This window comes from Tasmannia lanceolata, unplaced genomic scaffold, assembly GCF_043159265.1.
Source record: "Tasmannia lanceolata isolate RefF3 unplaced genomic scaffold, GAP_Taslan_0.1 ptg000012l, whole genome shotgun sequence".
Lineage (NCBI taxonomy): Eukaryota > Viridiplantae > Streptophyta > Magnoliopsida > Canellales > Winteraceae > Tasmannia > Tasmannia lanceolata.
In genome coordinates, this window is record NW_027518689.1 from 4147426 (window position 1) to 4165523 (window position 18098).

General features: G+C 36.5%; 1 long non-coding RNA gene across 3 annotated transcripts in view; it reads left to right on the plus strand.

Moving 5' to 3' along the window:
• LOC143887558 (uncharacterized) overlaps positions 1-18098 on the plus strand; it is a 115677-nt gene that overhangs the window by 57772 nt on the left and 39807 nt on the right. Inside the window, exons 1-18 of one of the 3 annotated variants that reach the window (XR_013254251.1) lie at positions 9-2235; positions 2312-2406; positions 2496-2566; positions 2733-2781; positions 2882-2937; positions 3021-3064; positions 4208-4298; positions 4391-5328; positions 5477-6727; positions 6807-7144; positions 7247-7299; positions 7385-9205; positions 9325-9428; positions 10326-10374; positions 10475-10522; positions 10724-12541; positions 12661-12764; positions 12849-16085. This is a non-coding gene — a long non-coding RNA (uncharacterized LOC143887558). Of the gene's footprint in view, positions 1-8; positions 2236-2311; positions 2407-2495; positions 2567-2732; positions 2782-2881; positions 2938-3020; positions 3065-4207; positions 4299-4390; positions 5329-5476; positions 6728-6806; positions 7145-7246; positions 7300-7384; positions 9206-9324; positions 9429-10325; positions 10375-10474; positions 10523-10723; positions 12542-12660; positions 12765-12848; positions 16086-18098 lie in introns of those variants that run through there. The other 2 variants (XR_013254246.1, XR_013254249.1) reach the window with 2 other exon arrangements.

Sequence of the window (18098 nt, forward strand, 5' to 3'; positions counted from 1 at the left end):
ATTTTCTGTGGTTATATGATCAGTTTTATCTCATGAATTCAGAGGTATCACCATTGTTCTTTTAACACTTGCAAAACATCAAGAATTTATATCACCAATATCCTTCTTCATATTTTCAATGAAGTCTACTGAGACACATCTTAGTCGATGGGATGATTGAAAAAAATTCATTTTATCTATGGTTATTTGGGTTCCAATCTTATTATCTATATTTTTACTGCAATTTCTGTGATTCATTTCATGAAATGAACGTGAACGATGAACTTTATTCATCAGAAAGATGCCTTAATAGCTATGAAAGTAGTGGAGCACTTGACTTTTGAAATGGGAGCTCCTGTATACACTGTCCACGATAATTTCATAACAACCTCATTCATCAGAAGGATGCCTTTATAGCTATGAAAGTAGTGGAGCAGTTTACTTTTGAAATGGGAGCTCATGTATACACTGTCCACGATAATTTCATAACAACCGCTCTTTACGCACCCCGTCCCCCCAACTAATTGAGTAGACCGTTTCTTTCGTGCTTGGTCCGTGGTTGGTCCGATGGCGATTGCGTGCTTCAAGGCGGGATTGATGCCCTACTTCTCTTTGCCTACGTATGATATGCTGACGACTTAGTTTTTGCTTACTAAATGATTGTTCCTATATTTGAAAATTGAGCTAGATTGCCCTCTTAAGTTTTAGTTCGCTTGAGAGGCCGGTTAACTTGCTCATGATGGAATAAGCTTGTTCGTTCCATCAGATAATTGAATTTTAACTTGCTCATGAACGCCATCATAAAAAGGTAATTTGGGCAGTTTGGTGTTAGTTATACCGACACGTTTATAATGATTTGTCTGGATTTAACAAAGGAGAACCAGTTCTCTATTTACATGTATGATTTTCTTCTTCTTAATGTCTAAAACTTCTCTATTTGTTATCCTGCCATTCGTCTCACGTGCAAGGCACGTGCACTTTTTACAAGTTTCTTAAAAAAGGAACTCATGATCCTTGTCTTTGCGTTTTTAATTGGCTTTTGCGAGCTTTTTATGAAACTGTAAAAACCTTTGACAGCTGTATAAATAATAAAAGATAAGATGAGTTAGTGCAATTATCAAAAGATGGTAGTGCCAACATCAGTAGCCTATCCCTTTTCAAGAAATTAATTCAAAATCACCCCAAGCCGTTGGATCATCTCAAAATTAAACCACCCAAATTCAAACAAAGTTGACCGTTTGGTCAAGAAAAAAGTCATAAAAATTAAAAATACCCGACGGCTACAATTTCAAAAGGTGATTTCTTGCTGTTAGATTCTAAATATCAGATGGTACCGTTTGGCCTCTCCTTGTTTTGAATTTAAAAAGCTGGAAGAAGAGGAAAGAAAGTTGAAAACACACACACACACACAGAGAGAGAGAGAGAGAGAGAGAGAGAGAGAGAGAGAGAGAGGTCTTGAGCCTTGATTTCATGGCGTCAAGGACAAGAGGTACTTTCTCTCACATTTCCTTTGTTTTGACAACAAGTTCGTTTTAAATGTTTCTAAACCCATTAACAGTTTAGTTTATGATGTTTCATTCTCTGTGTGTGGGTGGGTCTACTGTAATATGTTGCATTTGCAATTCTCTTTTCTTTGTTGAGATTAAGATTTTTTGTTTGTTGTTTTCTGACCTGAGAAGATACAACCATGGTTTTTATTTTTTACTTTGATTTTGAGGAATATAATAGCTGTCAAATGGGTTTTTTTCTTTATCATTTCAGATCTACCAAAACCCATTTCACCAGAGCTTGTGGGCTTTCAAGAAACCCTTTTATTCTAGGATATTATAAAATGAGAGCTGAGATTATTAAGGCTCTGTGAAAACCCTAGCTCTCAACTCTCTAAATTGAAATCCATTTTATATATGCATTCCTCTCTTTGCATCTAATTTCTGTCTTGAATTTTATTCATCTATCAAATAGTATCAGTTCCTTTTGTCCATAATCTCCCTTTTCAATCTCTTCATCTGCATTCTGTTTTCAGATACTTTTGCACTTAACTTGCAAATGCCTATCTAAAATTGTTGTGGCTAAGAAGATTAATTTTAAGACTACAATTTTCAGATGTTTATGGTTTGGAACAAATATATCATGCCACTAATATATGCCCATCTTCTTGTATTGGGCATCCAATGTTCATAAATCAGTTGTAGGAAAGGGTGCTACAAATATGCAGTGCAAACCCAAACAATGTACACATTGTTTCATTGTTTGCAGGTAAATTTTCATACTGGCATTTTGGATCTCTCTCTCTCTCTCTCTTTTGATGAATGATGTAAAATCCTTAATGCAGAATTCGAATTGGATTCATAACTACATGGACTCGCAGACAAAGGCCAATACATGGGTGAGAAGCAAATCAAATACAGGGAGATTTGGGCAGCTGAGGTAAACATATAGTAATTCATTTTATATCAAATTTTCTGACACCCTGAGAAATTTTATTTATAAGGTGGGATTATTTGTGGTAATTCTAGATCATTGACAGACTCTGCAGCGGAGAAAAAGTTGAAGAACAAGCTTGAATGGAGACCCCTAAAGCACCACAGTAGGTTCTTTTGAGTTACAACTTATGTATGTTTGTGTGGGCCTGTGTGAGTAGTGTATGTATGTTCTATGAGTCACAACTCATGTAACAGTGTGATGGTCTGTGTGAGTGGTTTATGTATGTATGAGTCACAACTGGAGTAAACTGAAATTTATTTGGTGTAAAGCTCACAGCTGAATTGTAAGGAGTCGCAGCAGTGGCAAAATCATGCCTCGGTATGTTGAGGACATTTGATTCTTAGTCTTGAAATTCATTTGGTGCAATTTCAAGTACCCTTTTCCTCCTTATTAATTCTCCTTTTTCATCTATCTTCAGGAATTCTCTCTCACAACTTCTTGAATATGGTCATGCAGCTGAGAGTAAAAACTAAGGTTAGTTTACGAACTAGCTCATCCTTTTTAGTGATTTTGCAGATGATAGACTAATATCTGAAGGTCTTTTCTCTGATGTGTAGGGTAGTTGCGGTTATTTGTAACTTAAAAGCGCACAAGCTCTGAGGTATATAACCACCCCTATATTATTTGGAATGTATACCTCAACATGAATACATGCCCAACAAAAAAGGAAGTGTGTGTGCCCTCACATTAAAATGCCATTCATTTGTTGTTCCTCACCATAGGTAGGTTGTGTCCCAAAAATCATCTCCCTATGATGATTCAAACCCTCAAATTTCATGTCACTCAGACGACTTAAAAGGTTCAAAATAACAACATAAAAAATCTCCACAAAAAAAATGACAACATAAAAACATCCACAAGTCAAAGGGTTTAAAATCATCTTAAAGAGAAGAATTTTGGGACATGACCTATCGATAACGGGGAATGCAAAGTAATCTTTATTTTATTTTTTTGTCTATTATTCTTTTGTTTTATAAGTGGCGATGATTTTATATGATACATCAGTGGTGTGTGTGTGTGTGTGTCAGTGTGTGTATACTTAAAAAATGTAAAGTGGGGCCCCCATATTTAGATGCGATTCATTTGTTTGCTAGGTAGGCAGTGCCCAAAAATCTTTTTAAATTGATGATCCAAGCCCTTTGATGAATTTAAATGTAACAAAGATGGATTAATAGTTTAATAAAATGACAATAAAAACCTCAAAAAAAAAAAAAAACAACTTAAAAGCCTCCACAAATCAAAGGGTTAGAATCATCTTCCTTTGGAAAATATTTTTGGGCACGACCTATATGGTATAAGGAGGGGAATTCAAGTAATATTTATTTTTTATCTACTATATTGTTCTATAAGGGCCTGTTTGGATGCCAAGAAGATTTTGATTTGGATTTGTCACATTTCTAGCCCTTTTTGCATTGTAATTTGGATCGGATCAAATTCTTGGATTTCTAATTCAGCAGCTGACAGTGAAAAAAATCAGATTTCTAAGTTTGCTGTGGAAATAAGAAATTGGAAATCCACAGATCTGGCAGTTTCGTTCACCCTCTTTGCTCCTCAACCTCTCCCCTCCACACTAGGAAGTACCCCCTTCCCTCTATGCCTCCCTCTACATGAGCTACCGGATCTATTCAATTTGTATTCAAAACTCGATTCCAAATCCAAATACAAAATGGGAGGTATCCAAATGGGCCCTAAGTGAAGATTTTATATGATACTCGGATGTGTAATGATATATTTTTGTTGCAAGTGTATGTCGACGTAAATGCATGGACTCAAAGACAAAGGTGCGGTACATGGGGGTGAGAGCAAAAATCAATTACAAGGAGCCTCGGGCTGCGGTAAATATATAGTAATTCATTGTATATCAAATCTTTTGACATCCAGAAAGGTTTTACTTATTAGGTGGGGTCCTGTTTTGTGGTAATTCTAGATCAGTGAGAGTTATGGCAACGGAGAAAAAGTTGTAGAACAAGCTTGAATCTAAAGCACCACACTAGGTTCTTTTGAGTCACAACTTATGTATGTTTGTGTGGGCTTGTGTGTATGTATGTTACTATTTGTGGGGCTTATGCATGTATGTATCTTCTATGAGTCACAGCTTATGTAACACTGTGAAGGTATGTGTGAATGATTTATGTATGTATGTTTTCTATGAGTCTGAACTTATGCATGTATGTATGTTTGTGTGGGCTTGTTATGTATGTTACTATTTGTGGGGCTTATGCATGTATGTATCTTCTATGAGTCACAGCTTATGTAACACTGTGAAGCTATGTTGTGTGAATGGCATAAGTATGTATGAGTCTGAACTTATGTATGTTTTCTGTGAGTCTGAACTTATGCATGTATGTATGTTTGTGTGGGCTTGTTATGTATGTTACTAATTGTGGGGCTTATGCATGTATGTATCTTCTATGAGTCACAGCTTATGTAACACTGTGAAGGTATGTGTGAATGATTTATGTATGTATGAGCCCCACAAATTTTGTGTGTATGTATATAACCTATTTGTGTATGTTTTCTATGAGTCACAGCTTATGTAACACTGTGAAGGCATGTGTGAATGGTTTATGTATGTATGAGTCTGAACTTATGCATGTATGAATGGTTTATGTATGTATGAGTCTGAACTTATGTATGTTTTCTATGAGTCACAGCTTATGTATGTAACACTGTGAAGGTATGTGTGAATGGTTTATGTATGTATGAGTCAACTTATGCATGTTTTCTATGAGTCACAACTTATGTAGCACTGTGAAGGTATGTGTGATGTATGTTTGAGTCCCAACTTATGAGTCAACCCAAGTCTAGCAGCAAATCTCACAGCCGAATTGGAAGGAGTTGGCAGCAGTGGCAAAATCATGCTCGGTATGTTGACGATATTTGATTCTTTAGTCTTGAAATTTATTTGGCGTTCATTGTCAATTTTCGTCTATTTTCAGGAATTCTCACTTCCTTATTAATTCTCTCCTTCACACTTCCTTTTATTAATTCTCATTTTTTCGTCTATTTTCAGGAATTCTCTCACTCACGACAACTGAAAGTGGGGGCTGGTAAGGTCAGTTTAAGAGCTCTCTTTCTTATCTTTTTCTAGTGATTTGCAGATAAGAGACTAATATTTGAAAGTTTTTTCTCTAATGTACGGGTAGTTGCAGTTATTTGTCAGTTGAAAGCTCACAATTGGTCATCTATCCGCTGTGATTACGTGCAATGGGTCTGGAGCCCTGGGTAGTAGTATGTCTTGGCACCATATAAGGTGGGGGGTAACCATACAAGCAGAGTAAACAGGGTTTATTCAACCCAGGAAGGGCAGCCAATCTCCATGGGGGGGTGTAACCACCATTGATGGTGTTTGCCACTAGATTGGCTAGGCCCTACTAGCCGCCGGGCTTGAGCGCCCCTACCTCACTTTTAGATTATCCAAGCCCTTAGATATATTTGAATGTAATATAGACAACTTGGAAAGATAAATACCTCCAAAAAATAAAAATAAAAATTACAACTTATAAAAGCCTCCACAAATCAAAGGGTTAGGGATTTTTGGGTATGCAAAGTAATCTTTATTTTTTAATATAAATATATGGATGTGTATTAATATAAATATATCCCTACAAGAACAAGAAAATTAAAAGTGGGGTCCTCATATTTAGATGTCATTCATTTGTTGGTCAAAATTCCAAAGGAATTTTCTAGCCGTTAGCTTCTAAATATCAGATGGTCAAAATTCAAAGGAAATTGACCGTTGGCCTCTCCTTGTTTTGAATTTCAAAGGCTGGAAGAAGTTGAAAACAGAGAGACAGAGAGAGAGAGAGAGAGAGAGAGAGAGAGAGAGAGAGAGCCTTGATTTCATGGCGTCAAATACAAGAGGTACTTTCTCACATTTCCTTTGTTTTGACAACAAGTTCTAACATTTTGTTTTAAATGTATCCCATTAACACTTTAGTTTATTATGTTTCTCTGGTTCTTCTGAAATCTTTTAAGCCTGCTAGCCCTTCGAATTCTCATTGGTTTCTCTATTGATATTACCTCTTTTCTTTCCGAAACACTTTTTAGTTTTTTTTTTCTTCTAGAATGATGATGGTTTCTCTATTTCATTCTCTGTAAGTGGGTGGGTCTATTGTAAAATTTTGCATTTGCAATTTCTCTTTTCTTTGTTGAGATTAAGATTTTTTGTTTGTTGTTTTCTGACCTGAGAGAAGATACACAGACAAAGGCCAATACATGGGTGAGAAGCAAATCAAATACAGGGAGATTTGGGCAGCTTGAGGTAAACGTATAGTAATTCATTTATATCAAATTTTCTGACACCCAAAGAAATTTTATTTATTAGGTGGGATCATTGACAGACTCTGCAGCAGAGAAAAGTTGAAGAACAAGCTTGAGTGGAGAAACCCCTAAAGCACCACAGTAGGTTCTTTTGAGTTACAACATATGTATGTTTGTGTGGGCCTTTGTATGTATCAATGTATGTATGTTCTATGAGTCACAACTTATGTAACAGTGTGATGGTCTGTGTGAGTGGTTTATGTATGTATGAGTAACAACTTATGTAACACCACTGTATAAGGTCTGTGTGAGTTGTTTAAACCATCTTGTTCTTAGTGGGGGAGTAAAATGAAATTTATTTGGCGTAAAGCTCACAGCTGAATTGTAAGGAGTCTCAGCAGAGGCAAAATCATGCTCGGTATGTTGAGGACATTTGATTCTTAGTCTTGAAATTTATTTTCCGCTTTGTCAAGTACCCTTTACCTCCTTATTAATTCTCTCCTTTTTCATCTATCTTCAGGAATTCTTTCTCACAACTTCTTGAATATGGTCAAGCAGCTGAGAGTAACTAAGGTTAGTTTACGAACTAGATCATCTTTTTTTTAGTGATTTTGCAGATGATAGACATTATCTGAAGGTTTTTTTCTCTGATGTGTAGGGCGGTTGTGGTTATATTTGTCACTTAGAAGCTCACAAGCTCTGAGATATATGATAACCCCTATATTATTTGGAATGTCTCAACATGAATACATGCCCAACAAAAAAGGAAGTGTGCCCTCACATTAAAATGCCATTCATTTGTTGTTTCTCACCATATCTAGGTTGTGTCCCAAAAATCATCTCCCTGTGATGATTCAAACCCTCAAATTTCATGTCACACAGACGACTTAAAAGGTTCAAAATAACAACAACATAAAAATCTCCACACACACAAAAAAAAAATGATAACATAAAAATACCCACAAATCAAAGGAGGGTTAAAATCATCTGAAAGAGAAGATTTTTGGGACATGACCTATATCGATAACGGGGAATGGAAGTAATCTTTCTTTTTTGCCTTACACCATAGGCAGTGCCCAAAAATCTTTTTAAATTGATGATCCAGGCCCTAGATAAATTTAAATGTAACAAAGACGGCTTGGAAAGTTTGAAAAAATGACAATAAAAACCTCAAAAAAATTTTAAAAATACAACTTCAAAGCCTCCACAAAAATCTTTTAAATTGATGATCCAAGCCCTTAGATAAATTTAAATGTAACAAAGACGGGCTTAGAAAGTTTTATAAAAAAAAAAAAGCCATTTCAAAAAAAAAAATTTAAAAACCCATTTCAAAAAAAAAAAGAAAGTTTATAAAAATGACAATAAAAACCTCAAAAAAAATAAAAAATAAATACAACTTACACAAATCAGTGTCATCCTTTGGAAAAGATTTTTGGGCACGACCTATGGTGTAAGGCAAGTAATCTTTATTTTTTTATCTACTATATTGTTCTATTAGTGAAGATTTGTTGGATAATGATAATTTTTTTATGCGAGAGTGTGTATATCGACCTAAATACATGGACTCAAAGACAAAGGTGCGGTACATCGGGGTGAGAGCAAATCAATTACAAGGAGACTCAAAGATCAGTGAGAGTTATGTTTGGGCAGCTGAGGTAAATATTCCGACATCCAGAAAAGTTATGGGAATGGAGAGACCCCTAAAGCACGACCTATGGTGTAAGGTGGGGTCTTGTTTTGTGGTAATTCTAGATCAGTGAGAGTTATGGCAATGGAGAGACCCCTAAAGCACCACACTAGGTTCTTTTGAGTCACAACTTTTGTTTGTTTGTGTGGCTTATGCATGTATGTATCTTCTATATGAGTCACAGCTTATGTAACTGTGAAGGTTTGTGAGAGTGGTTTATGTATGTCTGAGTCCCAACTTATGTATGTTCTTGTTTGTGGGGCTTATGTTATGTCATACAAGGAGACTCAAAGATCAGTGAGACTTATGTTTGGGCAGCTGAGGTAAAGTTTTACTTATTAGGTGGGGGGTCCTGTTTTGTGGTAATTCTAGATCAGTGAGAGTTATGGCAATGGAGAAAAAGTTGTAGAACAAGCTTGAATGGAGAGACCCCTAAAGCACCACTCTAGGTTCTTTTAAGTCACAACTTATGTATGTTTGTGTGGCCTATGCATGCATGTATCTTCTAGAGTCACAGCTTATGTAACACTGTGAAGGTATGTGAGAGTGGTTTATGTATGTATGTATTAGTCCCAACTTATGTATGGTCTTGTTTGTGGGGCTTGTGTATGTCTTCTATGAGTCACAACTTATGTAACACTGTGGAAGGTATGTGTGTGAGTTAATGTATGTATGTATGAGTCCCAACGGAAAGATGGAATAAACTGAAAGTGGTTTGCAAAAATGTACCCAAGTCTAGCAGCAAAGCTCACAGCCGAATTGGAAGGAGTTGCAATGGCAAAATCATGCTCGGTATGTTGACGATATTTGATTCTTAGTCTTGAAATTTATTTGGCGTGCAGTGTCAATTTTCTTCTATTTTCAGGAATTCTCACTTCCTTATTAATTCTCCTTTTTTCGTCTATTTTCAGGAAATCTCACTCACGACAACTCGAATATTCAAGCAGCTGAGAGACTAATATTTGAAGGTTTTTTCCGGAATTCTCACTCAGGACAACTGAAAGTGGCTGGTAAGGTCAGTTTAAGAACTCTCTTTCTTATTTTTTTCTAGTGAAGGTTTTTTCTCTAATGTGCAGGGTCGCACTTATTTGTCAGTTGAAAGCTCACAATTGGTCTCTAATGTGCAAGGTGGCTGGTATATCTGCTGTGATTACATACAATGGGCCTAGGCAGTGTATCTTGGCCCTAACCCCCCAACCCCAACAGCGCCCCCCATGAAAGGCCCCATATAAGCTAGGGGGGTAACTGTACAAGCAGAGTAACAGGGTTTATTCAACCCATGAAAGGCAGCCAATCTCACCATTGATGGTGTTTTCCACTGGATTGGTTAGGCCCTACTAGCCCCGGGCTTGAGGCCGTACCTGCATAGGTCCTTTGTTTGTCCCACCATAAATAAGTAGGGAGTGCCCAAAAATCATTTCAAATTGATGATCCATGCCCTTAGATAACTTGGAAAGACGGAAACAATGACAAAATAAACACCTCCAAGAAATAAAAATAAAAATTACAACTTAAAAGCGTATGGAATAGATTTTTGGGCACAACCTATAGGGGTAATGCAAGTAATCTTTATTTTTTATCTCTTTATTGTTCTACAAGTGGTTTATATTTAGATGGATGTGTATTTTAATATAAATAATATCCCTACAAGAAAAAGAAAATTAAAAGTGGGGGTCCTCATATTTAGATGTCATTCATTTGTTGGTCCCCCTACCATAGGTGGGTTGGTCCTCATATTACATCCAGAGAAGTTTTACTTATTAGAGTGGGTCTTGGCAATGGAGAAAAAGTGTTAGAACAAGCATGAATGATTTTGGAGAACATATGCATGATTGTGTAGGCTTGTGTATGTATGTACCTTATGGGGTCTAAACCTTCTTGTTCTTGTTTGTACATATGTTCTTGTGTAAAGCTCACAGCTGAATTGTAAGGAGTCGCAGCAGCGGCAAAATCATTCCTCGGTATGTTGAGGACATTTGATTCTTAGTCTTGAAATTTATTTGGCGCAATTTCAAGTACCCTTTTCCTCCTTATTAATTCTCCTTTTTCATCTATCTTCAGGAATTCTCTCTCACAACTTCTTGAAAGCAGCTGAGAGTAAAAACTAAGGTTAGTTTACGAACTAGATCATCTTTTTTAGTGATTTTGCAGATCATAGACTAATATCTGAAGGTTTTTTCTCTGATATGTAGGGTAGTGCGGTTATTTGTCACTAAAAGCTCACAAGCTCGAACTTTATTATTGCTCATCTTTTTTAGTGATTTTGCAGATGATAGACTAATATCTGAAGGTTTTTTCTCTGATGTGTAGGGTAGTTGCAGTTATTTGTCACTTAAAAGCTCACAAGCTGTGAGGTATGTGGAATGTATACCTCAATATGAATACATGCCCAACAAAAAAGGAAGTGTGCCCTCACATTAAAATGCCATGCATTTTTGTTCCTCACCATAGGTAGGTTGTGTCCCAAAAATCATCTACCTGTGATGATTCAAACCCTTAAATTTCATGTCACTCTTAAAAGTTCAAAATAACAACAACATAAAAATCTGCACACAAAAAAAAAATGATAACATAAAAAAAATACCCACAAATCGAAGGAGGGTTAAAATCATCTGAAAGAGAAGATTTTTGGGACATGACCTATATCGATAATGGGGAATGGAAGTAATCTTTATTTTTTTGTCTATTATTTTGTAAGTGGCGCCTAGGTAGGCAGTGCCCAAAAATCTTTTTAAATTGATGATCCAGGCCCTTAGATAAATTTAAATGTAACAAAGACGGCTTGGAAAGTTTGAAAAAATGACAATAAAAACCTCAAAAAAATTTAAAAAATACAACTTAAAAGCCTCCACAAAAATCTTTTAAATTGATGATCCAAGCCCTTAGATAAATTTAAATGTAACAAAGACGGGCTTAGAAAGTTTTTAAAAAATGAGAATAAAAACCTCATAAAAAAAAATACAAATTACACAAATCAGGGTCATCCTTTGGAAAAGATTTTTGGGCACGAACTATGGTGTAAGGCAAGTAATCTTTATTTTTTATCTACTCTATTGTTCTATTAGTGAAGATTTGTTGGATAATGATCCTTTGATTTTTGAGCACGACCTATGGTGTAAGGCAAGTAATCTTTATTTTTTATCTACTATATTGTTCTATTAGTGAAGATTTGTTGGATAATGATATTTTTTTTATGCGAGAGTGGGTATATCGACGTAAATACATGGACCCAAAGACAAAGGTGCGGTACATCGGGGTGAGAGCAAATCAATTACAAGGAGACTCAAAGATCAGTGAGAGTTATGTTTGGGCAGCTGAGGTAAATCTTCCGACATCCAGAAAAGTTTTACTTATTAGGTGGGGTCCTGTTTTGTGGTAATTCTAGATCAGTGGCAATGGAGAAAAAGTTGTAGAACAAGCTTGAATGGAGAGACCCCTAAAGCTCCACACTAGGTTCTTTTGAGCCACAACTTATGTTTGTTTGTGTGGCTTATGCATGTGTGTATCTTCTATATGAGTCACAGCTTATGTAACTGTGAAGGTTTGTGAGAGTGGTTTATGTATGTATGAGTCCCAACTTATGTATGTTCTTGTTTGTGGGGCTTATGTATGTCATACTAGGAGACTCAAAGATCAGTGAGAGTTATGTTTGGGCAGCTGAGGTAAAGTTTTACTTATTAGGTGGGGGGTCCTGTTTTGTGGGAATTCTAGATCAGTGAGAATTATGGCAATGGAGAAAAACTTGTAGAACAAGCTTGAATGGAGAGACCCCTAAAGCACCACACTAGGTTCTTTTGAGTCACAACTTATGTATGTTTGTGTGGCTTATGCATGCATGCATCTTCTATGAGTCACAGCTTATGTAACACTGTGAAGGTATGTGAGAGTGGTTTATGTATGTATGTATGAGTCCCAACTTATGTATGTTCTTGTTTGTGGGGCTTGTGTATGTCTTCTATGAGTCACAACTTATGTAACACTGTGGAAGGTATGTGTGTGAGTTAATATATGTATGAGTCCCAACTGAAAGATGGAATAAACTGAAAGTGGTTTGCAAAAAAGTACCCAAGTCTAGCAGCAAAGCTCACAGCCGAATTGGAAGGAGTTTCAGTGGCAAAATCATGCTCGGTATGTTGACGATATTTAATTCTTAGTCTTGAAATTTATTTGGCGTGCATTGTCAATTTTCTTCTATTTTCAGGAATTCTCACTTCCTTATTAATTCTCCTTTTTTCGTCTATTTTCAGGAAATCTCACTCACGACAACTCGAATATTCAAGCAGCTGAGAGACTAATATTTGAAGGTTTTTTCAGGAATTCTCACTCAGGACAACTGGAAGTGGCTAGTAAGGTCAGTTTAAGAACTCTCTTTCTTATCATTTTCTAGTGATTGGTAGATAAAGAGATATTTGAAGGTTTTTTCTCTAATGTGCAGGGTAGTTGCACTTATTTGTCAGTTTAAAGCTCACAATTGGTCATCTGAGGTATATCCGATGTGATTACATACAATGGACCTATGTATCTTGGCCCTAATCACAACCCGCCCCCCCCGGGGGTAACTGTACAAGCAGAGTAACAGAGTTTATTCAACCCATGAAAAGCAGCCAATCTCACCATTGATGGTGTTTTCCACTGGATTTGCTAGGCCCTACTAGCCCCGGGCTTGAGGCCGTACCTGCATAGGTCCCTCACTTTTAGATGTGATTCAATTGTTTGTACCACCATAAATAAGTAAGCAGTGCCCAAAAATCATTTTAAATTGATGATCCAAGCCCTTCGATATATTTAAACGTAAATATAGACAACTTGGAAAGACGGAAACAATGACAAAATAAACGCCTCCAAAAAATAAAAATAAAAATTACAACTTAAAAGTGTATGGAATAGATTTTTGGGCACAACCTATAGGGGTAATGCAAGTAATCTTTATTTTTTATGTCTTTATTGTTCCACAAGTGGTTTATAGTTAGATGGATATGTATTTTAATATAAATAAATATCCTTACAAGAAAAAGAAAATTAAAAGTGGGGTCCTCATATTTAGAGGTCATTCATTTGTTGGTCCCCCCACCATAGGTGGGTTGGCCGTGCCCCAAAAATATTCTCCAAAATTTTATATGATACACATGAGTGTGTATTCCGATGAAAATACATGGAGTCTCACCGACATGGTGGGTGAGAGCAAATCAAATTATAAGCAGACTTTTTGGCAGCTGAGGTAAGCATATCAGTAATTCATTTTATATCAAATTTTCTAACATCCAGAAAAGTTTTACTTATTAGAGTGGGTCTTGGCAATGGAGAAAAAGTGTTAGAATAAGCATGAATGATTTTGGAGAACTTATGCATGATTGTGTAGGCTTGTGTTTGTATGTAGTCTGTACCTTCTGGGGTCTAAACCTTCTTGTTCTTGTTTGTACATATGTTCTTGTGTATTTGTGTATGTATGTATGTTTCTTGTTTGTGGGGCTCATGTAGTTCTATGAGAGTCACAACTTATGTAACAATGTAAAGGGTCTGTGTGAGTGGACTAAACCATCTTGTTCTTGGTGTGAGGGTTTTAAACCCTCTTGTTCTTAGTGGTTTGTAAAAATTCTCAAGTCTAGACCGTTGTACGGTTTCGATCTTCCTCTGGTAGAAAAGCTCAAAGCCGAATTGGAAAGGAGTCGCAGCAGTGGCTAGATCATGCTCAGTGTGTAGAGGACATTTGATTCTTAGTCTCGAAATTTTATTTGGCACATTGTCAAGTATCCTTTTTACCTCCTTATTAATTCTCATTTTTTTTGGTCTATCTTCAGGAATTTTCACTCAAGTTCTTGAATAGAGAGTAAAACTGAAAGTGGCGATTTTGTAGAACTCTTTCTCATCTATTGTAGTGATTTTGTAGATGATAGACTAATTTGAAGGTGCTGTTGTGCAGGGTAATTTGAAGTTGCTATTGTAGGTGTTCTCCACAGGATCAGCTAGGTTTTGACGCCCTAGCCAATCATGCATGGTTCATTCAATGTAGAATTTATCCATGTATTGTAGACAAGCCCCACAGCGATCTGTTCGTTTGAGATTATGTGAACGTAAATTTGAGTCCAATAACTGGTTCTTGGGCTCCCTATCGAGTGGCCTGGTCCCAAAAATCCATCTCCTATGATGATTCAAACCCTCAAATAAAATCATGTCACATAGACAACTTAAAATGTTAAAAAGAACAACATAAAAATCTACAAAAAAATGGCAACATAAAAAAAATCCAAAAATCATCTTATAGAGAAGATTTTTGGGACATGTCCTATTGATCGATACCGAGGGTATGCAAGTAATCTTTATTTTTATTTTTTTAACTACAAGTAATCTTTATAAATGGCGGTTTTATATGATACAACTGAGAGTAATTGGGACTCTTCTCGACGTGAATAGGCACATATAAATACATGCCCAACAAAAAACATGTAAAGTGTGGTCCTCATCATTCAAACCCTCCATAAATGACTTAAGAAGTTCATAATTCAAACCCTCAAATATATTTCATGTCACATAGATGACTTAAGAAGTTCAATCAAAATGACAATATAAAATCATCCACAAATCATATTAAAGAGAAGATTTTTCGGACATGACCTATTGATAATGGGGGAATGCAAGTAATCTCTATTGTTTTAAGTCGCAGTGGGGCAGTGCCCAAAAATCTCCTTTAGATGTGATTCATTTGTTTGTCCCCACCATAGGTAGGCAGTTCCCAAAAATCTTTTTAAATTGATGATCCAAGCCCTTAGATAAATTTAAATGTAACAAAGACGGCTTAGAAATTAAAATTTTAAAAAAAAATGACAATAAAAACCTCAAAAAATGAAAAAATACAACTTAAAAATCCTTTGGAAAAGATTTTTGGGCATGGCCTATATAAGGAGGGAATTCAAGTAATATTTATTTTTTATCTAATATAGTGTTTTCTACAAGTGGAGATTTTATATGATACTTCGACATAAATGCATGAACTCAAAAACTAAGGTCCGGTACATGGGTCGCAAATCAATTACAAGGAGACTTGGGCCGCTGAGGTAAAAATGTACAGTTATTCATTTTATATCAAATTCTCTGACATCCAGAAAAGTTTTATAATTAGATGGGATCCAGACTTGGCAATGGAGAAAAAATTGTAGAACAAGCTTGAATGGAGAACACTAGGTTCTTTTGAGTCCCAACTTATGTATGTTTTTTTGGGGGCTGTATGTTCTATGAGTCGCAACTTATCTAGCACTATGAAGTGAAGTGAGTGGTTTATGTATATAAATGTTGTACAAGTGCTTATGTAACACTGCATGTGAATGGTTTAAACCATCTTGTTATTGGTGTGTCGACCCTATGTGAATGGTTTAAACCATCAGCTTATGTAACCCAGTAGTTCCAGCTGAAGATTTCTTCACTCCTCTGCGACTAGTAAACTGATAGTGGTTTACAAAAGTCTGACTATTGTACGGTTTCCAGACTATTGCAAAAAGCTCCGGCAACAAAGCTCACAGCCGAATTGGAAGGAGTCGCGCAGCAGCAACGAGATATAATGCTCGGTCTGTTGAGGCCAAATAAATCTTGAAATTTATTTGGCCCATTGTCAAGTACCCTTTTTACCTCCTTATTAATTCTCCTTTTTTTCATTTATTTATTTTCAGGAATTCTCCCTCACAACTACGAGTAAAACTAAAAAGTGGCTAGTAAGGTTAGTTTAAGAACTCTCTTTCTCATCTTTTTTCTATTGATTTGCAGGTAAAGATACTAATATTTGAAGATTTTTTTCTCTAATGTGCAGGGTAGTTTGTGTTATTTGTCAGTTGAACGCTCACAAGTGGTCATCTCATGTATAATAATGGGTCCGGGGCCTGGGCAAGTCTTTGGCCCTAACCCAAGAAAGGCACCATATAAGGTAGGGGGGTAGCTATACAAGCAGAGTAACCAATCCTAGGGTTTATTCAACCCATGAAAGGCAGCCAATCTCCATAGGGTACACCACCATTGATGGTGTTTTCCACTGGATTGGCTAGGCCCTACTAGCCCCAGGCTTGAGGGGCCCTACCTGCATAGGTCCCTTAATTTTAGATGTGATTCATTTGTTTGTCCCACCATAAGTAGTGCCCAAAAATCATTTTAAATTGATGATCTAAGCCCTTAGATGTATTTAAATGTAATATTGACAGCTTGGAAAGATGGAAACAATGGCAAAATAAACACCTCCAAAAAATAAAAATAAAAATTACTACTTAAAAGGTCCCTAAATCAAAGGGTTTTTGGGCACAACCTATCTATAGAAGAGCGAGAGGAGAGGGGGGGGGGGGGGGGGTTGGTTATGGGTATGCAAGTAATCTTTATTTTTCATCTCTTTATTGTTGTTCTACCAGTGGTTTATATAATATGGATGTCTATTTTACTGTAAATATCCCTACAAGAAAGAGAAAATTAAAAGTGGGGTCCTCATATCTCATGTCATTCATTTGTTGGTCCCCACCATAGGTGGTTGGCCGTGCCCCAAAAATATTCTCCAAAAGTTGATACAAACCGAACGCATAATAAATTCAGTGTAACAAATAAAGGGCTTAAATCATCATCCTATGGTAAAAATTTTAGGGGCACGAACCTCTACAACAAGAGTATGCAAGTAATTTTTATTTTTTATATAAAACATTAACGTGATGATATTATATGATACATGAGTGTGTCTTTCGATGAAAATACATGGAGTCTCACAGACAACGTGGGTGAGAGCAACTCAAATATATGAAGAAAAAGTGTTACAACAAGCCTGAATGAAGACCCTTTTGGAGAACTTGTGTAGGCTTGTGTATGTATGTAGTCTGTACCTATTTCTGGGGTCTATCTTGTTCTTGTTTGTATGTATGTTCTTGTTTGTGGGGCTCATGTATGTATGTAACAATGTAACAATGTAAAGGGTCTGTGTGAGTGGTCTAAGCCATCATCTTGTTCTTGGTGTGAGGTCTCTGTGTGTGAGGGTTTTAAACCATCTTGTTCTTAGTGGTTTGTAAAAAATCTCAAGTCCAGACCGTCTACTTCATCTAGTAGCAAAGCTCAAAGCCAAATTGGAAGGAGTCGCAGCAGCGGCTAGATCATGCTAGTCTCGAAATTTTTTGGCACGTTGTCAAGTACCCTTTTTTTACCTCCTTATTAATTCTCATTTTTTTTTGTCTATCTTCAGGTTAGTTTTAGAACTCTCTGTCATCTATTCTAGTCATTTTGTAGATGATGGACTAATATCTGAAGGTGCTGTTATTTGTGCAGGGCTCACAAGGCCATCTGAGGTATATCCTCCATACTATTACTTTCAATGGGTCCCAGGCCGCTATGTCTAGGCCCTAGGCCCGAGCCCACAGTCAGTCAAACCATATAGGTTCATTGACCCTAGAGGCCTGGGGCCTAGCCCCCTAGTAACCCATACAAGCAAGGTAACCATGGATCCTAAGGGTTTATTCAATATAATATTACTATATTAGGCCTAGATCTTTTAGTTTCGTGTTGAACCTCACAATTTTCATTGGCACAGAGTGCGGTGTAACCACCATTGGTACAAGCATGGTTTATCCATGTATTGTAGACAAGCCCCACAGAGAGATCTGTTCATTTCATATTATGTGAACATATTGTGAGTCCAAAACCAAATATTGGACTCAAAAGTAAACGTAAATTT